Genomic DNA, 23,245 nt, shown 5'->3' with positions numbered 1-23,245 from the left:
TGAGCACTTGCTGTGTGTCAGGCTCTGTTCCAGGCACTGGGGACACAGCGCCAGCGAGAGCGGTGTGGAGCTCTGTGTGCGTGCTCTGTGTGCGTGCGGGGCCCACACAGAGCAGACACGCCAGACCTGCTGAGGATCAAGGGACAAGGGAGGCTGAGGGGGCCCTGACAGCTGGGAAAGAGCTAGAAGTGTGTGTGTGTGTGTGTGTGTGTGTGTGTGCACGCGCGTGCATGAGCAAACTTGGAGCACAGTGACTGAAGTGGGTGGCAAGGGGCAGGACGGACGGAGATGGGAGCTGCTTGACTTGTAAATAACGAGGTCAGGGGTTATATGAGAGGAAAAGAGTGTGACAAAGATTTGAAGGACAGGAGCTAATATTCAGAGTATGAAAAGAACGCATATAAATCACCCCCTCGGAAACAATCTGATTAAAAACCGGGCAAAGGACCTGCGTAAGCATCTATAAAGAAGATGGACACGAGCAGGCTCGGTGGTACTTGGCTTCTTCCCAGCACTCAGGAGACAGAGATAGGAGGGTCTCTGTGAGTTTGAGGCCAGCCTGGTCTGATTGACATGGGGCTGGGCATGGAGCTCTCAGGGGTAGAGTGCAGAGTGCTTCTACCAGGCCCAAGGTTTAACCTCTACTACTAAAATAAAGATTACAATTCAATTTAACAGAGATGCATTGGGGCTGCTGAGATGGCTCAGTAGCTAAAGATGTCTGCAGCCAGGCCTGATGACCTGAGTTTGATCCCTGGGACCCACATGGTGGAAGGAGAGAAACAGCTCCTGAAAGCTGTCCTGTGGCCTCCACACGCGTGCCGTGGTACATACGTACCATCCCTTCCAACAAACAAATGTGATTTAAAAAAACTAAAGATATCCAAATAACCAACCGACCAGCAAAATGGCACGAGGGTGGAACTCATCACCCCACCCCACCCCACCCATGCTTGGCATCTGTTATGCAATGGAATAGCATACACATTAAAAAAGATTTATTTAATGCTGGGCAGTGGTGGCACACACCTTTAATCCCAGCACTTGGGAGGAAGAGGCAGAGGCAGGCAGATCTCTGTGTGTTCGAAGCCTACCTGGTCTACAAAGTGAGTTCCAGGGACAGAGTTACACAGAGAAACCTTGTCTTGAAAACAAACAAAACAAAAACACAAAAATTTATTTATTTGTATTTTAGGTGTATGATTTCTTCACCTGTGTGTATATATTAGCACTGTGTGCATGCCTAGTAGCCACAGAGGCCGAAAAAGGGAAGGCATCAGATCCCCTAGACTTGGAGTTACAGGTGGTTGTGAGCTACCAAGTAGGTGCTAGGAATTGAACCTCACCTTATGCAGGAACAGTAAGTTCTCTTCACCTCCCCCTGACCCATTATTCACATTTATTTATTTGAGTCAGAATGTTGCTAATCATTAGAGTAAGGCAAATCAAAACTGTAATCCTAGCACTTGGAAGTTTGAGGCAAGAAGATTGCTGTGGAGTCTGAAGCTGCCCTGTGTTGCATAGTGAAATCATCTTAAGAACAAAAAAGAGAAAAACAACTCCAAACCAGATCAAACCAGAGCAAACAAATGAATAATAAACTACAACAGCCACCCTTTGCAATAGAAAATTGTGTTAGTGAGGGTGTAGAGAAATGAGAATCTTGTGTGTTGGTGGCAGGGTAAAACGATGCAGCCATTATGGCAAACAAAATAGCGGTTTTTCAACGTGCCTGAAGGTCACACACACACACATGCACGCACGCACGCACGCTAAAAGCAGGGTTATCACATGACACAATTCCAATTCTGAATATATGTTCCCTCAAATCAAGGACAGAATCTCAAATATATAATTTGCACCCATGTTTTTGGCAGCATTGTCTACAAGTAGCCCAGGCTGGAAACAACTCACTGTGGACTGATGGACAGATCGCAGTGTAAATATCCAAGGGAACAGTGCAGCCAGGGCACACAGTCGCTAGGCAGGCGCTATTCAATGGAACCACTTAGTCTTTTCTTTCTTTAAAGAATGATTTATTTAGTTTTATTTTATGTGCATTGGTGTTTTGCCTGTATTGTGAGGGTGTCGGATCCTCTAGAACTGGAGTTACAGACAGTTGTGAGCTGCCTTGTAGGTGCTGGAGAATTGAACCTGGATCCTCTGGAAGAGCAGCTAGGGCTTTTCACCACTGAACCATTCTTTCTTTCTTTTTTTTTTTTTAAATCAAGACTCATTAGGGAGTCCTGGCTATCCTCAAACTTGTTGTAATCTTCCGGTCTCAGCCTTCTCTCGGAATCACAGGTGTGTGCCATCATACCTGACTTAGCTAGTCTTACAAGGAAGAGAATTCTCGTACATGGATGGATGACCCTGCACAGGACTGGGTTGGGTGGGCTCAGCATTTTTCTGCTAGTGGGGTCCACCTTGGGGAGGGGGTCCTGAGCAGGAAATGTACTGCTTTTAACCAATTGGAGGCAAGAAGTGGTCCTGTTGCCAGCTTCCCACATGTCAGTCGGGGAAGTACGTGCGTCCTACTCCAAGAGAGTCTGCTCCTCATCTGGAGCCTCTAGATCTAGTCCTCCCAGCCCTCACCCCTATCTGGATGAGGCGGTCTGAGTGTTTGCATCGGCTTGGTGGTGGAGGGAGCAGGGAACATCTCACATGCTCCCCCTGCCCCTCTGGGCTTCCTGTGTAGATAGCTCAGGCAGGGCATACTAGGGCTGCTGAAGGCAGACCCTGGGGAAGTCGAGTCTGGTTTGGGGAGTGCATTAGTTACTACTCTTCTTACTCCTGTGACAAAATACCGGGCAAATGCAACTCAAGGATGGGAGGGTTTGTTCTGGCTCACAGTTTGGGAGTACAGTCCATCGTGATGGGGAAGGTGTGGTGTCATTGTTATGTGGTGACATGTGTCCACAGTCAGGGAACAGAGAGTTGAATGGCAGTGCTCCACTGTCTCTATTGTATTCAGCATAGGACCCCAGCCCGTGGGAGGTGACACTCAGCTGCTGAAGCCACCCTTCACCTTGTTCACCATTATCCAGTGCATCTAGTTGTGAGACAGACAGTGTGTGTGCTTTGGTATGTTCCTCTGTGTGTGTCTGTGTGTGTGTGTGTGTGTGTGTGTGTTTCTGTGTTCGCAAGTGTGCCTATGTCAGGGAGTGTATTCTTATGCATGTGGTATGCATGAATGACTGAGAATATGTGGGTACATGTGTGCTCATTTATCTGTGCATGCGTACATGTGTGTTTGCCTCTATGTGTGACTGTGCTTGTCTGTGTGTTTGTGGTGGACGTGCTGGGGGGCTCTGCTGAGTCAGCACTGTCGCTGGGCAGGCTGCATTGCCAGCCCGGCTGTGGCCTTCCCACAGTTGCATAAACACTGGTCCCAGCTCCCCCCTCAAGCAGGGTGGTCCAGCCTGTGGCCCTGTTGCTGGTAGAAAGGGATATAAAGGGGAGAGGGGTTTGTCCCCCCATCAGCCTAGTTCCCTCCAGGCCTTACGTGTCAGGTCACGGGCACCTTAAGGCTGAGGTCTGCTCTGGGCTTTCCCTCCCTTATGCCCTTCATCTGGCCTGAGCTGGGACTCTGAGTTCTTAGGTGGCAGTAATTAGCTGCCTCTGCGGTTCTGATTCAGGCTGAACCAGAGGGTTGGCCAAGGGCAGGGTTCAGCATCAGGGCTCCTGACAGGGCCAGACGGTCCCCATGAAGCTGCAGGACTTAGCTCAGGAGGTCCAGTGACAGAGAACAGTCCAGTGAGCCCTTGGAGCTCACATGTTTAGGAGCTGGAACTTGAATCCAAAGGACAGAGAGTTAGAGAGGCCTGTGATGTCTCCCTGCTCTGGTGTCCTACAGGGCCACCCATGGCTCTTGGCAATCTTCCACATCCTGTGTTCTCTCGTTCAGACACCATTCCCAGGGACTTTAGGGACACCAAGGGGACATGGATTAGGTCACATACTCACATGAAGCAGAGATGCAGCGAGGCCACAATTCAGGGGGAAGAAGAGTGAAGTCAGGGTCTTGAAGAAGCCGGGCGTTTTGTGAATATTTTTCGGGGCCACGGAAGGAAAGAGCTTGGGCTGCCAGCATGAGAAATTAAACCGTGGGGCTCAAAACAGTCAGCCACAGAGGGGCCAACAGAAAGCTGACGAAGGCCTGGGGGAAAAGTCAGGGTGTGGAGTGAAAGGGTCCAAAGAAAGGAATGTATGAAATTGAGGGGGAGGGGAGGAGCCAAAGGGACTTGGCAGCAGCCTGACAGCTCCTCCTGTTGCATAATAGGTGCTTGGGGAGCCAGGCTGCTGTGCTGTGTGCCATCTGTCCCAAGGCCTTGCGCAGCGGTGGTGAGGTTTTGTAGAGAGGGGCATAAGTATGCCTGCGTGGGGACGCAGTCAGCCCCAACTTGGAGAGCTGAACCATCTCAGGGGACAAGCTGAAAACCTAGGTCTTGAACTCGTGACCTTGCACAGAAGTGCTCCTGGGGTTCCCTCCAACTCCCTTCCAACAGCTCCAGCCCCGCCCTCACTCAAGTCTGGGGGTTATTTGTTCCCCACCCTCCCGAAGCCGCACAAATTTGGGTTTGCCCAAATGCTGACAGAGCAGAGCTGGAATGTGGATTGTGTGAGTGCCTGTAGCCTGTCCCATCCCAGCAGACCCTCCTCTCCCAGCAGCCAGGGCCTGGGGCCTCCAGGACTGAGAAGGACCCAGATTGTCAGGGCTTCCAGGGCCTTTCCAGCTCTGTCCTGCAGGTGGCTGGGGTGCCGGGCTTCTACTATTTTTCCATGCTCTAGTCCCTTTTCTGGTGTGTAGGTGCCTCTTGGATCCTATGTGCACAGCCATCATATCCGCAGGGCCTCAGTGTTTTTGAACCTTTCAGAAGGGTTGGTGGGAATGGGAGTGGCCAGTGGGTAGCCTCTGGGGCTCCAGAGATAGGGAAGATGGTGTAGGACCAACTTCCTCCCTCCCTCCCTCCCTCCCTCCCTCCCTCCCTCCCTTCCTTCCTTCCCTCCCTTCTTCCTTTCTTCAAGACAGGGCTTCTCTGTGTAGCTCTAGCTGTCCTGGAACTTACTCCATAGACCAGGCTGGCCTTGAACTCAAGAGATCCACCTGCCTCTGTCTCCCAAGTACCATAACGCCTGACTTCCTAGTTCTTTATTCTGGCCCAGGTACACATGAGTGTCCCCCTTCCCGACTACTCCAGTACTCTAGGTCTGAGAGCATCTGCTTGCCTTTTCCCATGCCTGCTGCCACCTTATCCCAACCCTGGCTTCTTTCCTCTGTCTCAGGAAAGGTTGAGAAGCATCCTGAGCTGCTCTAGAGCAATCTCCTCCGCTCCACGCCATTGAGGATGGGTAGTGATCACCCCGTCCTGAAGGGTGTGCAAGCAGAGAGGGTGGGAATTTCCAGTCAAGAAGGCTGCAGAAGGGGTTTTTGCCTTGGTAGGGGCTGAAAGCACTTAGAGTTTTTCAAATTTGTGGTCCCAACATCAGTACTCAAGAACGTTCTCATGAGAAAAAAAGTCCTATGTTGTGTGCTTCCCATGAACTTCAGTTTATGCCTCTTAAGACTCAACTCTGTGAGATCTTATCCCTTCTCCTCTTCCTCCTCTTCCTACTCCTCCACCTCCTCCTCCTTCTTTTGAAACAGGGTCTTACTCCATAGCCTTGGCTGGCCTGGAACTGATTATGTAGCTAAGGATAGCTTTGAACCCCTGATCTTCCTGCCTCTACCTGCCAAGTACTGGGAATCATAGGCATGCACCACCAATAGGCATGCACCACCAAGCCTGGTTCCCTCCCTACCCCCTCAACCTCTTGAAAATATCCTTTTGCTTACAAAGCAATGGTGACAGCTGTTGGCAACTGCTGTGCTTGTCTTCACTTGGCAAGGCACAACATTACAAGTCAGCTTTTAAGTTTTGAGGAAATTTGGACAGAAGCCCTGGGACCTGGCTATCTGTCCAAGGCTTTAGATGCTTTTGAATCAACCCATCAAGTCACCAGTCACTCTGTCCATCCATACTACTAGTGATGACATTTCCCTCTGGGATTGCAAATAGCCTAGCACTCCGATGGGGAGTGTGTGTGTGTGTGTGTGTGTGTGTGTGTGGTGCGGTCTTGACAGGGGCAGTGTAAGTGAATCTTGGGAGATACAGGGTGAGATCAGGGCACACGGGAGAGGGTGCATCGTCTCAGCTCCATTTGCAGGTGGATCTGGGACTTGACATTCTTAGTGTCACCTCTGGGACCTGTAGCTGAGGTGAGGAGGCTGGTGACAGTCACTTCTCGTCCCCAGTGGGCTGGTGGCAGCTGTGGGAAGGCACATAAAATGGATGGTGCTGAGGCCTGGGGAAATGAGCGGGTATCTATGCTTCCCTCCGTCTGGCCTAAGGGCCTGGGCTAGGAGTTCCCATGAGTATGATGTGGCCAGTCCCCACAGCTCCAGGCTAACACAGCTCTAACCCTGGGAGAGGGGTGCTCGGGGAGAGGAGCCTGTATAAGGGCTCACTGCTTTGGCTTAGGACCTCCAGCTCTGTGTAATTCACCCTCCCCCAAGACTCTGCATCTAGAGGGGTCTCAAGGTCAGTTCTAGAGAGTGGAAATGTGGGCAGGTCCTGGCTTCCACATTTGCTGTGGACTCTCAGAACACACCATGTCTCTGTTAGAGTGATTCCTACCGTAGAGTGTCTCAGGGTATCTTCATCAAGTCTATACATGTAGGTAGATATGCCTGGCTGCAGGGTCTGTTGGGGGCAAGATGGCCTCTACGTGTCACGTCTTTGAGAGTAACAAGCAGACTCATCCCTCAGCGTGAGCTTCTGCCTGGGTTCCTCCCAAGGTAGCGCAACAACCTCCACCCCCACCCCCAGCCTCCTCTGCAGCTGCCTCCATCTCAAGTCCTTTGTGGAGGAGCCCAGACTAAATGCACCTCACCTGTCCGCCCAGTGATAGCCCCTTCCTCTGTGTTTCAAGCCTTTCCATGTTGCCGGCTAGTGAATTAATAAGGAAGACTCCTTGGCTGAGATCTCACGTCTTCTTTGTGCCTTGGTCTGTACTTCTGTGTCTATCTGGTGGCCCCTCATGGAGTGAAGAGGGATCCCCCCACTCATCTGACTCACCAGTGCCTGCCAGCCCCAGACTTCAACCTAAAAGCTGAGCAGGAAGAAGTCCCAGGCATCTGAGGCAATCCCTCTCCCAAGCGTTCTAGCTTGAATGCCTCTGGTAACAGGGCCCCGTCCTTTGCTGAGGCAGCTGTGCGGAGCTAGCTCTCTGGGGTAGGGTAGAAATCTGTTCAACACTCCTGACCCACTCCTGTTCTCTGAAACTGAGTTTCCAGAACCATCCATTTCTCCTTCCCCCTCAGTGGTCCTTGAGGCTGAGCCCACTTCTGTTGTTTGTTAGGCTGAAAACGCACTCTAGAATAGATACAGCCTTGTGCAATACAACTGACTCTGTTGAAGCATAGTTGGGTAAGGCCCAGGGCAGGGCAGGAGCCCTGATAATTGTCCTAGCCCTTACTCCAGGAGGGGGAGACAGAGGCTGGTTCTGACTTACGAGATATCCCTGAGGTTCCCTGTGGGAAAGGTGGACCAGAGAGGGGTAAGCGAGAGGGGAAGTATGCTGGGGTGGTGCCTGGGCCCATGCAGTCTATCAGTTCAGGTGCAGGTTTCGGTAGAAGGACCCTGTCTATCCTCCCAGAGTTCCCAGCTCATCAATGGGCCTCAAGTGACCAGATAGACAGGGAACTTCTGAGGGACCCCTTTTAGAATCTGAGTTTGGGCTTGGAGGCAGTTGGGGAGGCGACAGAGGCTTTGAAATGTGCAGAATAATAAAGCAAGGAATGCCTGAGCTCAGGGGAAAAAATAACCCGCCCCGCCGGGCCTCCCACCAGGCTGGGTGTAATGAATTAAGCACAGGCAGGCACGTTTCATGTGGGGGTGTGAGATGGGGAGGCGAGAAGGCACCTAATGAGAAACAGGGTCTTGGGTGGAAATCCTTCAAGCTAGGGTTCTGGAGCATCTATCTCATCAGACCCCGGGGCTACCTCCGCTCCCCCAGGCTCCCCTTCATTTTCCTTGGTTAGTCTTATGTAGTTATTCGGGTGTTGTCCCAAGCTTATGCTAACATCTGACCCTGAGCTGTGCCTTCTTGCTGCTACAGATCCCCAGAGGCCAGAAAGTGCCTTTCTGCTTCCATCAACAATCATGGAGCTCCAGCCAGGTACCTCATCTGTGCAGGAGTCAAGGCTGACCCCTGCTGGAGCAGTGTAATTTACAGCTCTGCTCATTGGCCCCTTCTGAGCCCACCCAGAGACCCTGGCACCCAGAGACTCTGTCATCAGAGACCCTGGGACCAGAGACCCTGGCACCCAGAGACCCTGGGACCAGAGACCCTGGGACCAGAGACCCTGGCACCCAGAGACCCTGGCACCCAGAGACCCTGGGACCAGAGACCCTGGGACCAGAGACCCTGGCACCCAGAGACCCTGGCACCCAGAGACCCTGGCACCCAGAGACCCTGGCACCCAGAGACCCTGGGACCAGAGGCCCTGGCACCCAGAGACCCTGGGACCAGAGACCCTGGGACCAGAGACCCTGGCACCCAGAGACCCTGGCACCCAGAGACCCTGGCACCCAGAGACCCTGGCACCCAGAGACCCTGGCACCCAGAGACCCTGGGACCAGAGACCCTGGCACCCAGAGACCCTGGCACCAGAGACTCTGGCACCCTGTGTTCCCAGTCTCCACAGAGTCCCTCCCTTTGGCCAGCCCTTCACATACCCTCTTTCTCACGTTGTGGTCCCAGCCTCAGCCTGCTTGTCTCCTGCCTCGGTGTCCCTGGGATTACCATATTAGGGGTTCCCAGTGCATACCCATCTTCCCTTTACTAGGAGTGGCTGGATGTGATGAGACTTTTTTCATGATTTTACCCCACACTCCTAACTCTCTAGGAAACTTCAGGCTCCCTCAACATGGCGCCCACTCTCAGATCTTCGGCCTTGTTTCTGTTCCCTTTCTGCTTGCTGGACCCCTTCCCAAGACTGCATTTTGAAAGTCTAGCCCTTCCCTCCCTTGGTCCCAGCTGCCAGGGACATGGCTAAATTGCAAGAAGGGTAAATTCTAGCTGGGAGGTGGTGGTGGTGGCACATGCCTTTAATCCCAGCACTGGGGAGGCAGAGGCAGGCAGATCACTGTGAGTTCAAGGCCAGCTTAGTCTACATAGCTACAAAAAGGGGGAAGAAGAGGGGAAAGGCAAAAAAAGGGGGGGATTCTTAGCAAGAAGGGTTGAGGGGATGGAGTCACCCAGTGCTGTTCTCGGGCTTTCTGAATATTCTCTCTTCATAGTTTTTTCCAGTTTGGGGCAGGGCTCCACTATATTTATTTATTTATTTATTTATTTATTTATTTATTTTGGAGATAGGGTCTTACTGTATATCCTTGGCTGGGTGGGAACTCATCAAGTAGACCAGGCTGCCCTCGAACTCACAGAGACCCACCTGCTTCTGCCTCCCGAGTGCTGGGATCAAAGGCGTGCACCACCACCTCCACCTGGCTTATTTGTTTTTCTAGAGAGAGCATCTCAAGTAGCAGAGGCTGGCCTCCAACTTGCTCTGTAGCTGAGCCTGGCTTTGAACTCCTGACACTGCCGCCTCTGCATCCTGAGGGCTGGGATCATAAGCCTGGGCCACCATGCTCAGCCTCCCACTGGGCTGGGATTTGGAACTGCTTGGAATATTCCCTCCATCATCCCTTCTCTCTTCTATCCACTTTAATTAAAACCATTTTTTTAAAAAAAACACATGTTAATTAAAAAGCAAACATGTTTTGCTAAGTAATTTGGAAGCTCTGGTTATGCAAACCATAGCCATTCCAGTTTAAGAAAAAAAAAATCCCTCATCCAGCTTCACCAGTGTCTTAGGCACTGAGGATCCCCACGCCTTCTGTGGGTGATCACTCCTTTATAGTCTGCGGACCTCATGGTTGGTCAGAGCGGGGGGGGGGGGGGGGGGGAGACTCTGTGTCTTACTTGTGGGGACCTGAAGGACCAGAATAGCTAGAGAGCACAACCTTGTGTAGCAGTGTACACAGAGAACCTGGGGCCAACGAGCAAGGCAATGGCCAGGGCCTCTGGTGGAAAGGGCACAAATGCTCAGAGGCACTAGCATTTACACTCTTCATGCGCTCACCCCTCTGTCATGACTTCTGGTCATGAGATCCCTGGAGCCTGATACCTTTTGCATCCCAAGCAGCAACCTACGGCGCACATTGCAAATAGCCTGGACCCCCTTAAGGTGGAGGGCTCAAAGACCTCCAGCCCAGCTGTTCCCTGTTCCTAGCAGAGGTCGGGGAAGTCTCACTGAGAGGCTTTTCCTAACCTAATCACCGACTTGCACTCTGCGGGTTGTTGTCTTTAGCTCAGAACGCGAGAGCTTCCCCTGTTGAGAAAGAATCCATAAGCTGGTGCATAATTTCCCTATGCGATCTAGCGGGGGTACTGTTAGCCATGACGTTCTGAAGTGGAGAGTTCTTGGGTTAGAAGAAGGTCAGATGAAGCAGTGATTATGTATGTGTTCTGAATATGGAGTTGGGTCCTAGGCTGGGACACCAGGGCTGGCCTGGACGTTCTGCACTCATGCAGGGACAAGGCTGGTAATTGAATTCATCCTTCTCTTCTATGAGCCTGACTTCTTTTTTCAATAAAACCAGAGGAGAAAGTGCTGCTTATCCCATATGCAGTTGCTTTCTTGGTGAGACACACAGTCTCACATCCCAACAACTCACGGTGGACAGCAGCGACACATGCTGGTGGCTGGCTCTCAAGGCTCCGTCTAACTGGGCCATTGCCAGCGACACACACTGCAGTTCCTCCCGCTGAACACCCACAGCCCGGAGCAGCGGCTGCAGCGCTGAGGTCCCCCAGCTCTCGGCGCGGCGCTTCTGTGTGGAGTCGGCTTCGCAGAGGCTGGGAAACCGCAGCGGGGCGGGCCGGGATGAGCTCACGCCGCCGCCCGCCAAGCAGCACAGCCCTAACGAGCTCCAGATGCGGCAAGCGCGGGTCTCTAGCGCCCCCTGCAGGGCCCCGTGCGCCTGGCGGGCCCTGGCCGCGCAACTCCGACCGAGAGCTTGGTGGTGGCACCTCCGCTTTTCCTCTCGGCCAGTGGGCTGCCTGAGTTCCACCCGCTAGGAGTCACGACCCCTCACTGCCCGGCTGAGCCTCCGGGTGCGGGTGACCTGCGGGTTCCCCGGCGGTCCGATCGGGTCCCGAAGCCCTCTCCGCGCCTGGCGGTCCCGGCCCTGCCCTTCCCTGCCAGCTTTTGCTCCTCTTGGCACAAACACCCGGGTTTCTACTGGGAAAGCAGCGGGGGCCTGACCACCGCCTGTTTTTAATAAGCAGCTGGTATTTCCCCGAAATCGCCGGCCCTGGCTGACCTCATGGGGATGACGGCTGGCGGCATGCCAGGGGGCGGGAGCCGGCTCCCGGGTGAGCCCCTGACGCCTGGCTTCGCAGAGACATTGGCCGAGAGGCGGAGCTCTGGCTGCTCAAATGGGCCCCGCTGCCCAGCTGGCCCCCAAATCTGCCTGTTTGTGTGTCTACTGTGTGTACCCCGGGCCAGGAGTCCCTGCTGGGGATCAGGTTCAAATCCTGCCATATGTGTGATCCTGGCAGATTGCTTTATCCTCCCTCTCGCCAATCATTCCATCTGCTGCAGGACGGGGCATGTGGGGATTAGAAGGACCAATGTTGAAATAGGAGGTGGACCTCAGGAACATTCTAGCAGGCCTCAAAGAGGGCCCAGAGACAGGCACAGAGTAAGGGCAGGATGTGGGTTGGGGAAGAGGAGGGGCTTGGGGGATTGTCACCTTTCTATCAGGTAATGGCAACAGGGTGTTCCCGCTGACCAAATGCTTAAGCAGGAAGGCTCATCACAGGGGACTGTGGAAACCCAAATGCTAGGGAGAGGTAAGGACAGAATTTCTGGAGGAGGGATAGTTAGACAAGACATGGAGGCGCACAAAGAATCGTTAATTTAGGTGAAGGGGTAGGGGACCCCATCAGGATCAAGACATAATAGGTATCCAGGGGGACTGTGAAACACTGCGGGGAATAAAGGCCAGAAGCCTCACCGGTGATGGTGGACAAAGTGTGAGAGCCGAGGGGGCACATGACCCCGTGAGCAATGGAGTTCTGGAGTCGGAGAAAGAGCAAAGACACAGGGTGTGGAAGGCAGCCAGTGTCGGGACCACAGAAGAGAAAAAACTATTTGCTTCATGGAGTTTAGGGGTGAGGGTGGAACTAATGGGCCAGAGGGACAGCTAATACACAGAAGTTTAAGAATATATGGCTGTTCTGAAGAGGTGGTTGCTGCTTTTCCAGAGGACCTGAGTCTGGTTCACAGGACCCTAGCTGGGAGGGCGGCTCACAACCTCCTGTAATGCCAACTCCCGAAGATCTGAGCCCTCTTCTGGCCTCTGAGGGCACTACATGAACATGCGCACACGCATGCACACAAATTATATATGTCAGATTGTATGAAGGACCACAGGTAAAATTAGAGTTCATAGGGGCAATTGGGAAGGGAACGGTGGCCATGGACTTCTTAGTTTAGTTTTTTTTTTTTGGTGGGGGTGAGGCTTTTCAATACTGGTTTTCTCTGTGTAGCCCTGGCTGTCCTGGAACTTGCTCTGTAGACCAGGCTGGCCTCTACCTCCCTAGTACTGAGATTAAAAGTGTGCTCCACCATGGTCACGCCTTCTTTTTTGGTGGGGAGGGGATGAAATCTTGCTATGTAGACCAATCTGGGCTCTGAACTCACCACAAGCCTTACGTCTCTGGCTCCTGAGCTGAGATGTCAGGTCCAGGCCACCAAGCCTGGTCATTTATTTGAAGACAGACTGGTCTGTAACTTAAGATCCACCAGCCTCAGCCTCCCTAGTGCTGAGATAAGACACTGAGCTCCTTAGGGGACACACAGTGTTTGAGGGTACCCAAGGAAGGCCTCACCCGAGAGGCAACATCAGACCTGGCTCCATTGCCACTGAGCCAAAATGATTTTTACGGAACATTTGTAATTAATTTAATGGTAGGGAACACTTTGATCTTATCCTCTTAAAAAAATACCATTTTTTTTCTTAGCTGACCTACCTGTAGGGCCAAACAAAACAAATCAATACAAAAACTCAGATCTTACTATATTTTGAATTTAGTCAGAAAAATGTTCTGGAGAAATGAGATCCCCCCCCATGTAAAAAAAAAAAAAAACCTACATTTTAGTCTTAATTGCCTTCCTTTGCTCACAAAGTCTAAAATACTATCTGGCTGTTTATAGAAAAAGTTTGCAGATTATGGCCAAGAGAAGAGGAAAGGAATTGCATGGATGTCTGGGGTCAAAAGGTCAGAGCAAAGAGTCAGGACCAAGTGAGGCTAGAAGCCCTATGAGGGGGGGTGGGAAGGACAGAGAAACCCAGTCACAGGACACAGAGTCTCGGCTCTTAAAAAGCGATGTGACTCTATTAATGGATTATCTTTTTAATTTGTTATTGCCTCTGTTTGTATTTTGTCAGTATGCTGATTTCCTTGCCCAGTTTTCCTGATTTAATTTTTTTATTTAAAGAGTTTTATTAATTTTTTGCTTGGCTCCCTTGCATTTGTTTCAGATGATTATGTCTTCCTCAAATTGTATGGTTTGTGTCCTGCCTACATATAAGTTCTTTTTAAAATGATGTGTTTTATCTTTAACTCTGTGTGTGTGTGTGTGCGTTTATGCATGTAAGTACAGGTGCCCACAGAGGCCAGAGGAGGGACCTGAATCCCTGAAGCTGGAGTTACAGATGACTGTGAGCTGCTTGGTGTGGATGCTGGGAGCTGACACCTGTCCTCTGTAAGAGCGTCCAGTGCTCTGAAGCCACTGAGCCATCTCTCCAGCTCCAATCCCTGCCTTCCCCTCTCTCTACTGGACATGCTCAGGGCCCCCTACTTCATCTTCACCTTCATCCCCTCCCCCCTTCTCCCTCCCTTCTTTCCTGGCCCCTTTCTTCTCCTTCTTTCTCCTTTCCTCCTTTCTCTCCCATCCCCTTTCTGAATTTTCCGGATGGTTTTTGTTTGCAACAGAGTCTGCATGAGAACGGTCTCCAACATGGAGCCACGCCGGCTTCCCTGGGACAAGGCAAGGAGAGGCCAGGCCCTGGAATGGGCCTCCATATGGGGGTGGGGACTCAGGGGTCACAAATAACCCAAACTCCCAGCACTTTGGGGGCCTGGAGTCCCCATACTCAGGTATGTGTTAGTTTTCTGTTGCAGTTCCAACGAATGACTATAAATCTGGTGGCTGGAGATGACATGAACACTCTTCTACAGTTCTGCAGGCCAGAGTCTGCCAAACCAGGGTGTTGCAAGGGTGTGTTCCTTCCAGAGGTCTCAGGGAAGGTGTTCCCTGGCCTTTTCCAGCTTGTGAAGGTACTTTGTGTTCCTGGCTTATGGAGTGCTACTTTGTGCCTTCAGAGCCCCAGCGCTTTGCTGTATCTCACTGAGCAGCCTTCAAAGGTCACACCTCTCTCTGCCTACAGCCAGTGATGGTTCTCCACTTGGCTGGGGTTCACCCAGATGATCCCCGATAGTCTCCTCACTGTCACGCCATCAGCAACATTCCTTTTACAGTGTAAGGCAGTTTATTCCCAGGTTTGGAGGGTATGGACACTAAACACAAGTGTGTATTTGAGTTCCTAGTGTGCGTGCATGCTTGTGCATATGCATGTGTGTGTTCAGGGCCTTGCGTATGTTAGGCAAACTCTCTACCACTGAGTTATACCCATAGCTCTTTTTTCTTTCTATCCCAAGGCAAGGTCTCAGTTACTTTTCTACTACTGTGATGAAACACCATGACAAAGGCAACTTACAAAACAGTTTACTTGGGTTTACAGTTCCAGAGGGTTAGGGCCCATGACGACAGAGTAAAAGCATTGGTGGCTGGAGCGGTAGCTGAGAGCTCATATCTCATGAGCAGGAGGCAGAGAGCATACTGGGAATGGCACCCCTCCCTCAAGGAGGCCACACCTCCTCATCCTTCCTAAACAGCGCCGCCGCCAGCAGACCAAGTGTTAAAACATGCTAGCCTGTTGGGAGTCATTCTCACTGAAACCACTCAGCTTCCTGCGCAGGTCACGGGATCTCCGTGCAGGTTCCGTTCTTTGGAGGAGCCGCCCTGCAACTGGGGACTACCTCATCACGTGGTGATACCACGTTCATCTTCTTGAGTCAAGCTGACCTCCACAGTTGCTGACATTTTACACGCCCCTTTCTCCACATCCTTTCTGACACTGTTCTTTCTTTTAAAAAAAAAAAAAAAATTGTCCGCGGCGTCCTCCCCTCAAGAGATGATGGTTTTAAACAGTTACCGTAAAAGCCAGTCATGAGATGTATAAATATATATTACAGGTGTATATATTACAGGTGTAATCCTGTAACCCTAGCACTCGGGAGGCTGAGGTAGTAGGATCTCATGTTCCTGGCCAACCTAGGCTACATAGTGAGACGAACACACAACAGCAAACTCCTTCAACTATATCACTTTAGTTATTCTTGTTTGCTGTTTATTCTGGAGACAGGATCTTTTGTTATTCAGACCTGGCTGACTGTGGAGCCACAGCATTACCCCCTTCAGCCTCCCTAGCTCTGGGACTACAGGTGTGTGCTATCAACGCCTTCTTTGGTCATCTACTTGCAACAACCAAAAAGGAAAGAAAGGAAGGAAGGAAGGTAGGAAGAAAGGAAGAAAAGCCAAGTTCCTTCTGAGGTTGGAAAAAGTGAAAGAGCATAAAACATTGTTATTGATGTTTTAACTGCAGTTTTCAACTTAAGGCAATATTGAGGGAAACAGCAACCCAGCAATCCTTCTACCTCAACCTCCTGAGGGCTGGGATTACAGGCATGCACCACACAGCCGCCTCCAACCTTCCATTTGGGACAACCAAAAAAAAAAAAAAAACTAAAAAACAAGTTCCCTCTGAGGTTGGAAAAAATGAGAGATTATAAAAAGGATACTAAGTTATTGATATTTTGACTGCCTTTTCAACTCAAGGCAATATTGACTAAAGCTCTGTTGTTAAAAATGTTCACATTGCTCCTGCTAACTTTTTTTTGTTAATTTTGATTTCATATACTTTCAAAATTTATGATTTTTTTTTTTTTTTTTTTGAGACAGGATCTCACAATACAAACTGGCTTGGAGCTTTTATGTAACTAAGGATGGCCTTGAATTCCAGATCCTTCTATCTCTACCTCCCAACGAAGTTTATGAAATTTATTTGTTTATTTTTTTTAGATAATCACAGAAGACTAACTGTAATCTCTCTCTTTCCCAGTAGAGACCTCTGCACCATGGGAGTGAGCTGAAGGAGAGAGGGCATGCGCGCAGGCTGAAGAGCAAGAGAAGGTTGCTTTGCGGGGAGGATCAAGAAAGCCAGCCGGTGCCCCATGGAGGCCCGGGTGCTGGCCGACTGCTGCAGTCAGGATTTGCTACTGCTGATAACGTCTCCCCGACGCCTCACCTTCATCGCCATCCGGTCACCAAGACCACCGCTGAGAGCCCCGCCTTGCTCATAACTAAAACAGTTCCTGCTGGTCCCCTGCCCTGGACCTGTGGCATTCTGGACTAGCTCGGTTCAGGTGCAGCCAAGTGTAGTGTGTGAGCAATAAATCACGTCCTCTGCCATCCCAGCTGAAGAAGCAAAAAGCATTTTTTTCAAAAGCATGTGTGGATAAATGCTTCAGACAACGAATGCATGATTAAAACAAAACAAAGAGAGAACCTTTGGCGAAACAAACCCGGGGAGGCCTTTGGAATACCTCGTTTAGAAACTAGTCTCTTAGCGGACAATACCGGAACCAAAGCAGGAAGGCTACCAAGATGCTGATCCCGAATGGATCGGAATGCACTGAGCCTCGTGAAGGCATTTTGGTAGAAATTTCCAGTGAGCGTGGTGCAGTCTTCCCACAGGCAAGTTTTCAAGTTCTTTCTTTTTTACCTTTATCTATAGAGCTATCTCTTCAGCCCCTATATGCAATTAAAAATCACAGCTGGGTAGTGTGGCTCACTCCTTTAATTGCAGCACTCAGGAGACGCAGGAAGACATCTGTGAGTTGGAGGCCAGCATGATCTACAAAGCAAATTCCAAAAACAACAACAAAAACAAAACACAAAACAAAAAACAAAACAACCCAAACCAAATAAAAACAAATCCCACAATTTTCTATATTGTGTGTGAATTTTCTTAGATTTATTGATTTTATGTTGTGTGTGTTACTGTATGTGTATATGTGTACCACATGCATGCAGTGTCCTTGGAGGACAGAAGAGATTCCCTGGAGCTGGGGTTAGGGACAGTTGTGAGTATTTATTAAAGTCTATATTTAGAGGCCCAGTTACTCTTGGCTGAGTTACTCTTGATAGGCTTGAGTATTTATAAATGGTATCCAAATTAATTCAGTCTTCAATGTCCTTACCCTGGAGTATTCTGTGATGACAAAAATCTTCCTTAAGAATAGTCCAGGTGCTGGAGAGATGGCTCAGCAGCTAAGAGCCCTGGCTGACCTTTCAGCTCCAAGCAGCCACATAGTGGTTCACAAGGGACCTGATGACCCCTTCTGGCCTCCATTGACACCAGACACACAGTGTGGACAGACAAATATGGAAGCAAAACACATGTACACATAAAACAAATCTTTAAAGTTCTAAAAAAAAAAAAGAAAGAAAGAAAGAAATTAAAAAAGAACATAGCCCATTCTTTGCAGCTCTTTTGGCTTCGGTAAGGATGTGAGGGTCCAGGGAGAGAGTGAGGCCATGGGTTTGACTCCCAGAACCCCTGTAAAAAACAACAGCTAGTCATGGTGACACATGCTGGTAATCCCAGTACTGGGGAGCCAGAGTCAAGAGCATCCAGGTGCTTGGCGGCCCATCAGTGTAGCCTGCTTGGTCAGCTCTAGGAAGGAATGACACCCGAGATTGTGTGCTTATCCACAGCTGAACACAGTCACGTTCAAGACTCTTGGGTCTTTTATTCCTTTAGTCTTGAAACTTTCTTTTTCTATTTATTTTGTGCTTTTACTATCTCATTTTGGAAATCTTTAGTTGTTGTTGTTGTTATTATTATTATTATTATTATTATTATTATTATTATTATTTTAAATACAGAGTCTCTCTGTATAGCCCTGGCTTTCCTGGAATGCGCTACGCAGATCAGGCTGGACTTTAATTCACAGAGATTCCTCCCTGCCTCTGCCTCCTGAGTGCTCTTCAAACCTTCTAACCTTCTAGTATTTATGATGAATGTGCTCCTACTCCTAGCAGGGCTTATGGGATTTTCCCCTTCTGTTGTAGAATTTTGATTTCTTCTTAGTTGCTTCTCTCTCTCAACAAGGTTTTATGTAGTACAGGCTGGCCTTGAACCTGAGGTTAGTCTTGAACTCCCGACCCTCCACTCACACCCTCCCTAGTTCTGGGAATACAGTTGTGAGCCACTACTCCTGCTTCAGGATTTTGACTTCTTCTAAACCATCTGTCCTCTGCCTTTCTCTGCTCTTTTTCTGTAGTTTTGGTACATCCATTCCTCTCCCTGTCCTCGGATTTGCTTATGCCTTGGCTCACATTTTCTAACTGGCTCCTTTCCACTCGTCTGAGAGCTGTTTGTTCTGCCTTTCACAGTTGTGGTTTCAATGCTGAGCATTTTCTGTTTTCTTAAATACCTCTATTGGGCTATAATTCACATATCACACAACTCACTCATTTCAAGTGTACATTCCAATGGCTTTTGTATGTTCCCAGAGTTGAGCAACTATCACCACAGCACATTCTAGAACATTTTCAGCACCCAAGAAAGAAACTCTAGGACCATTCGTAATCATCCCCAATTTCTCACTCCCCCCCTACCCTTTCCCTGTCACTCTCCTGACAGTCATTGTCTATTTATGTCTCTGTGTTTGCCTACTTTGGAATGTCTTTCTCCACACTTTCTGACTGTAGTTATATATCCTTTAGTCTACTTCTTTCCTTCTCTGCCTCCTCATTAGCATCCAAACTTCTGATAACCATTGCTCTGCTCGTCTATGAGTTACCTTGTTTAATTACTTACTTACTTAATTAAGTGTTCTTTTTTGGGAAACAGAGTCTTGCTATGTAGCCCAGGCTGGCCTTGAACTCAAGATCCTCCTGTCTTCACCCCCTGTGTGCTATATTACAGTTATAACGAAGCCTGGACTTTGTTTGTTTTCAGATAAGGTCTTCTGCAGCCCAGGCTGGCCTTGAACTCAGTATGTAGCAAATGACCTTGAACTTCTCACTCTACCTCCTGAGTGTTGGGATTACAGGCATGTCCCATTGCTTGTGGTTCATGCCGTGCTAGGGACCAAACTCTCTGCATGCTAGGCAAGCACTCTACCAACTGAGCTACATATCCAGACATCCTTCCCTTGTTTTTGACAAAAGGTCTAACTCTGTAGCTGAGCCTGATTTGGGTCTCACTCTATAGCCCAAACTGGCCTCCAGCTCATGGAAATCTTCCCTTCTCAGCCTCCCAACTGCTGGAATTTCAATCATGAGCCAACAAGCCTGACTGTTGCATGAATCCACAGGGGTGGGTAAAAGTTCTCAAGAATATCTTTAGGCATGAAACAGGTTAGACCCAGAACAGGTTAGATGCCTCTGACCCAGCTGCCTTCATTCAATTGTTCTGATCAGGGGTCAAGAGCACCTGCTCTGCTCTAACCACCCAAGGGAGCACGAGAGAGAGAGAGAGAGAGAAAGAGAGAGAGAGAGAGAGAGAGCCTTTCCCCTTAGCTATCAGTTGTCACGTAGCAGACAGGACCATGCCTTAGGGCTTGCTGCCCTCAAAGCCATTGGAAGATTGAAATTCCCCAACACTCTCCCTTTTTTTCTAAATAAGAAGGCTTTAATCCTAATGTAAAACTATTTACAATAAGAACAACTTATCAAGCATTGTGCAGAAGAAAGAAAAGGTAATAACATAAGCAAAAATAAAACTACAATCAACAAGAACAACATCAAGCAAGGGACACGTACTAAATGACCAGGCAATGGGTAATTGGGTAAATTACCGAGATTATTCCAATAGCTATCTTATCCTGGAAAGTCTAAGTCTTGTACCTAATATGATCTAGCCAAGATATGAAAGGACTGTAACTGTAACTCTCTAATCTTTAACACCATCAAAGACCTTAGAAGAAAGTAGTATTACCTGAGTAAGCAGGAAGTGTAAGCAAACATCTTCTGAAAGATTCAAGAAATGACAGAAACAGCTGGCTGCCTGGACAGTCACCCGATGTTTCTCTGTAGCATTGAGGCATCCAACTTTGGCTATAGGCCTAGAGTATCTGACATACCATTTTCAGTAGCCCCTTTCCTTGTATCCTGCTTGTCGGGATTGGAAGGCATGTTTACTATCAGCAGCAGTTGAGGTAAGGGCAGTTTTTTTTTCCCAATAGGCCAGTTTTGCCAAGAAGAAAACAAGCTCCATATGGAGTGTCTTCGGTGCCCATCATTCTTTCAGGAGTAGATCGGTGCTGCCAGGAGCAGTCATGTCTTATGTCAACAGAATTTTAAGTTATTAAAACATTTGTATGCCATATTCTGTAGGTCTGTGAAGTGTTTGAAAATTACCTATCTATTCAGAGTACCTCTTTTTCTATTGCATTTACTTATTTATTGAGGAGCTTTGGACAGGGTCTCCCATAGCCCAAATTGGGCTTGAACTCTCTTCTCCCTTCACCTCTCAGGTGGTGCTGGGATTGCGGGTACCTGGCTTCTATTGCTGCTTTTAAAATTGTCTCTTCACCTTCAGCCTTGTAGTTTGATTATAATGTGCCTTGTAGAGAACTTCTTTGGATTGAATACACTGGGGAACTGTAAATGTCAAGATCTGGGGAGTTTTCAGCTATTGTTTTTTTGTTTTTTGTTTGTTTTGTTCTGTTTTGTTTTCTCTTCATCATCTCAATCCCATAATGTGTATAATTTGCCCAGTTGTTTAGAACAATTCAGTGTGTGTGTGTGTCCATGCACATGACCTTCAGAGGCTGGAGGTTGACTTTGGTGTCATTCATCATGGGCTATCCACTTAGTTTGTTGAGTCAGGATCTCTTATTGGCCTGGAGCTCATCAATCATACTAGAGTCATTGGCCATTGAGTCCCAGGGATCTGTCTCCTCAGAGCTGGGATTACAATGTGTGCTGCCATGTTAATTACTTTTCCTTTTGAGATGGCTTCTGTGGATGGAACTCTGGCCTACTAAGCCATCTCCTCAGGCCTCCTCCCACCTCTTTTTCTTGAGGTAGGCCTTACTGTCTAGCCCAGCCAGGCCTGGACTCATTACTGTAGCCCAAGCTGAGTCTTCCTCCAGTTTCTTACTGAGCACTGGCTGCTCTTCCTGAGGTCCTGAGTTCAATTTTCAGCAACCACATGGTGGCTCACACTAACTATAGTGGAATCTAGGGCCCTTTTTAGTCATGCAGGCATACATGCAGACAACACTGTATACATAATAAATAAATCTGAAAAAAAAAAAAGATTCCCTCTGGATTATGTCAAAGGGCCTTTCTCCACACTCAAAATTCTTTATTCTGCTAGACCCTGACTATGGCTGAAATTCTTGGATCTCTCTGTGTGTTTGTGGTCATTTAATTCATGGAACTCTACAGTTTCAGTATTTCTCCTTAGTTCATTTTCATGATATCTAACTCACTCCGATGAAATAAATCATTCTCCTGATTATGTTATCTGTCTGCATTTTCTGCTCTTTGCTGAATTTCCTGAAGGTAATTATTTTGAATTCCTTTTGAGGTAATTGATAAATTTCCTTTTTTGCTGGGGCTAGTTATTGGGGACTTTGGTGTTCCTTTGGTGACATGTTAACTTCATGTCTCATTCTGTGTCCCTACACTGATACTGCATGTTTAGTGGAACAGCTGGCTTTTCTGGTCTCTGTATCAACTTTTGTAGGAAAACTGTTAGCCTGTGGATGGATTCTGGGATATCAATCCTCCTAGTGGCCTAAGTTAGCTTTGAATCTAGACTGGTGTGATGATGTAGTCTCTACTTTCTCTAGCTGGAATCCATATCAGCAACTCCAAGGTACCATAGTTTAGACTGTAGGAGTTTGTGATGGTGGCATTACAGCCTTCAGGGGAGCAAGGTGCAGGCCTTTCTACTTGGCCAGTGGGTGCACGGCAGGTCCCCTACCTTGGGGGCACAGAATTACTGTTTCATTGGGGATAGGATACGGCATGGGCTCAAATGCCAGGGTAATTCCTGTGGGCCTAGGCTTTGAGTATCTAGGGTTAGGACTCTGTGACTTATGTGAGTGTGGTGTCATGATGGCAGTGTCTCACAGACAGAGATGTGGTGTGAGTGGATTGTGGAGCAGAATGCTCTCTACCAGCGACTCTGGTTTCAAGATGACATTGTGCCTGCCATGGTGGTCTCGTCGTTTATCCCAGCACTAGGGAGGCAGAGGCAGGCAGATTCTTGACTTTGAAGCCAGACTGTTCTACAATGTGAATTCCAGGACAGCCAGGGCTCTGTAGTGAGACCCTGTCTCAAAAAGCAAGCAAGCAAGCAAGCAAATAACAATAACTTAAAAACAAAAGAGAGGATAATGGAGAGAAGAAAGACAACATACCACGTTTTCTCCTTTAGGCTGAATCTTTATTAAGGATATACCCAGAGAGCACGAAGACCAGAGTGGCTGTGGAATAAGGAGTTGGACGGGATGGTGGCGGTCAGTGAGGTGATGTGAGCAGAGTACAATGACACACATGCGCGGTAATGCCAGGGCAAGTGAAGTCGCTTCTCTATGCCAACTAAAGGCACTGTAAAAAGAAGTGCGATTTTTTCTTTTTTGTTTTATTTTTGAGACTGGGTCTCACCATGTAGCTCTGGCTGTCCTAGAGAACTCAATATGTAGATCAGGCTGACCTTGAATTCACAGAGATCTGCCTGCCTCTGCCTCCCGGGTGCTGGGATTAAAGGTGTGTGCTACTGTGCTGAAGATATAGTTCTTTATTCATTGTTTTAGTTCGTCTCTCTCTCTCTCTCTTTCTCTCTCTCTCTCTCTCTCTCTCTCTCTCTGTGTGTGTGTGTGTGTGTGTAGGCACCTCCAGTCAGTTAGCTTTTTCCTTCCTCCCTCCTCTCTCCCTTCTTCTCTCCCTCCCTCCCTCCCTCCCTCCCTCCCTCCCTCCCTC

The 23,245-nt window shown here is 48.9% G+C and overlaps 1 protein-coding gene across 2 annotated transcripts in view; it reads left to right on the top strand.

Moving 5' to 3' along the window:
- The window catches only part of Als2cl (ALS2 C-terminal like), a 232,033-nt gene that overhangs the window by 106,241 nt on the left and 102,547 nt on the right, over positions 1 to 23,245 (top strand). The gene's annotated exons all lie outside the window — the stretch shown is intronic.

The sequence above is a fragment of the Phodopus roborovskii genome, unplaced genomic scaffold (genome assembly GCF_943737965.1).
Source record: "Phodopus roborovskii unplaced genomic scaffold, PHOROB, whole genome shotgun sequence".
NCBI classification, from domain to species: Eukaryota; Metazoa; Chordata; class Mammalia; order Rodentia; family Cricetidae; genus Phodopus; species Phodopus roborovskii.
The sequence above is the reverse complement of the archived record's forward strand: the minus strand, read 5'-3'. Positions and strand labels throughout refer to the sequence as shown.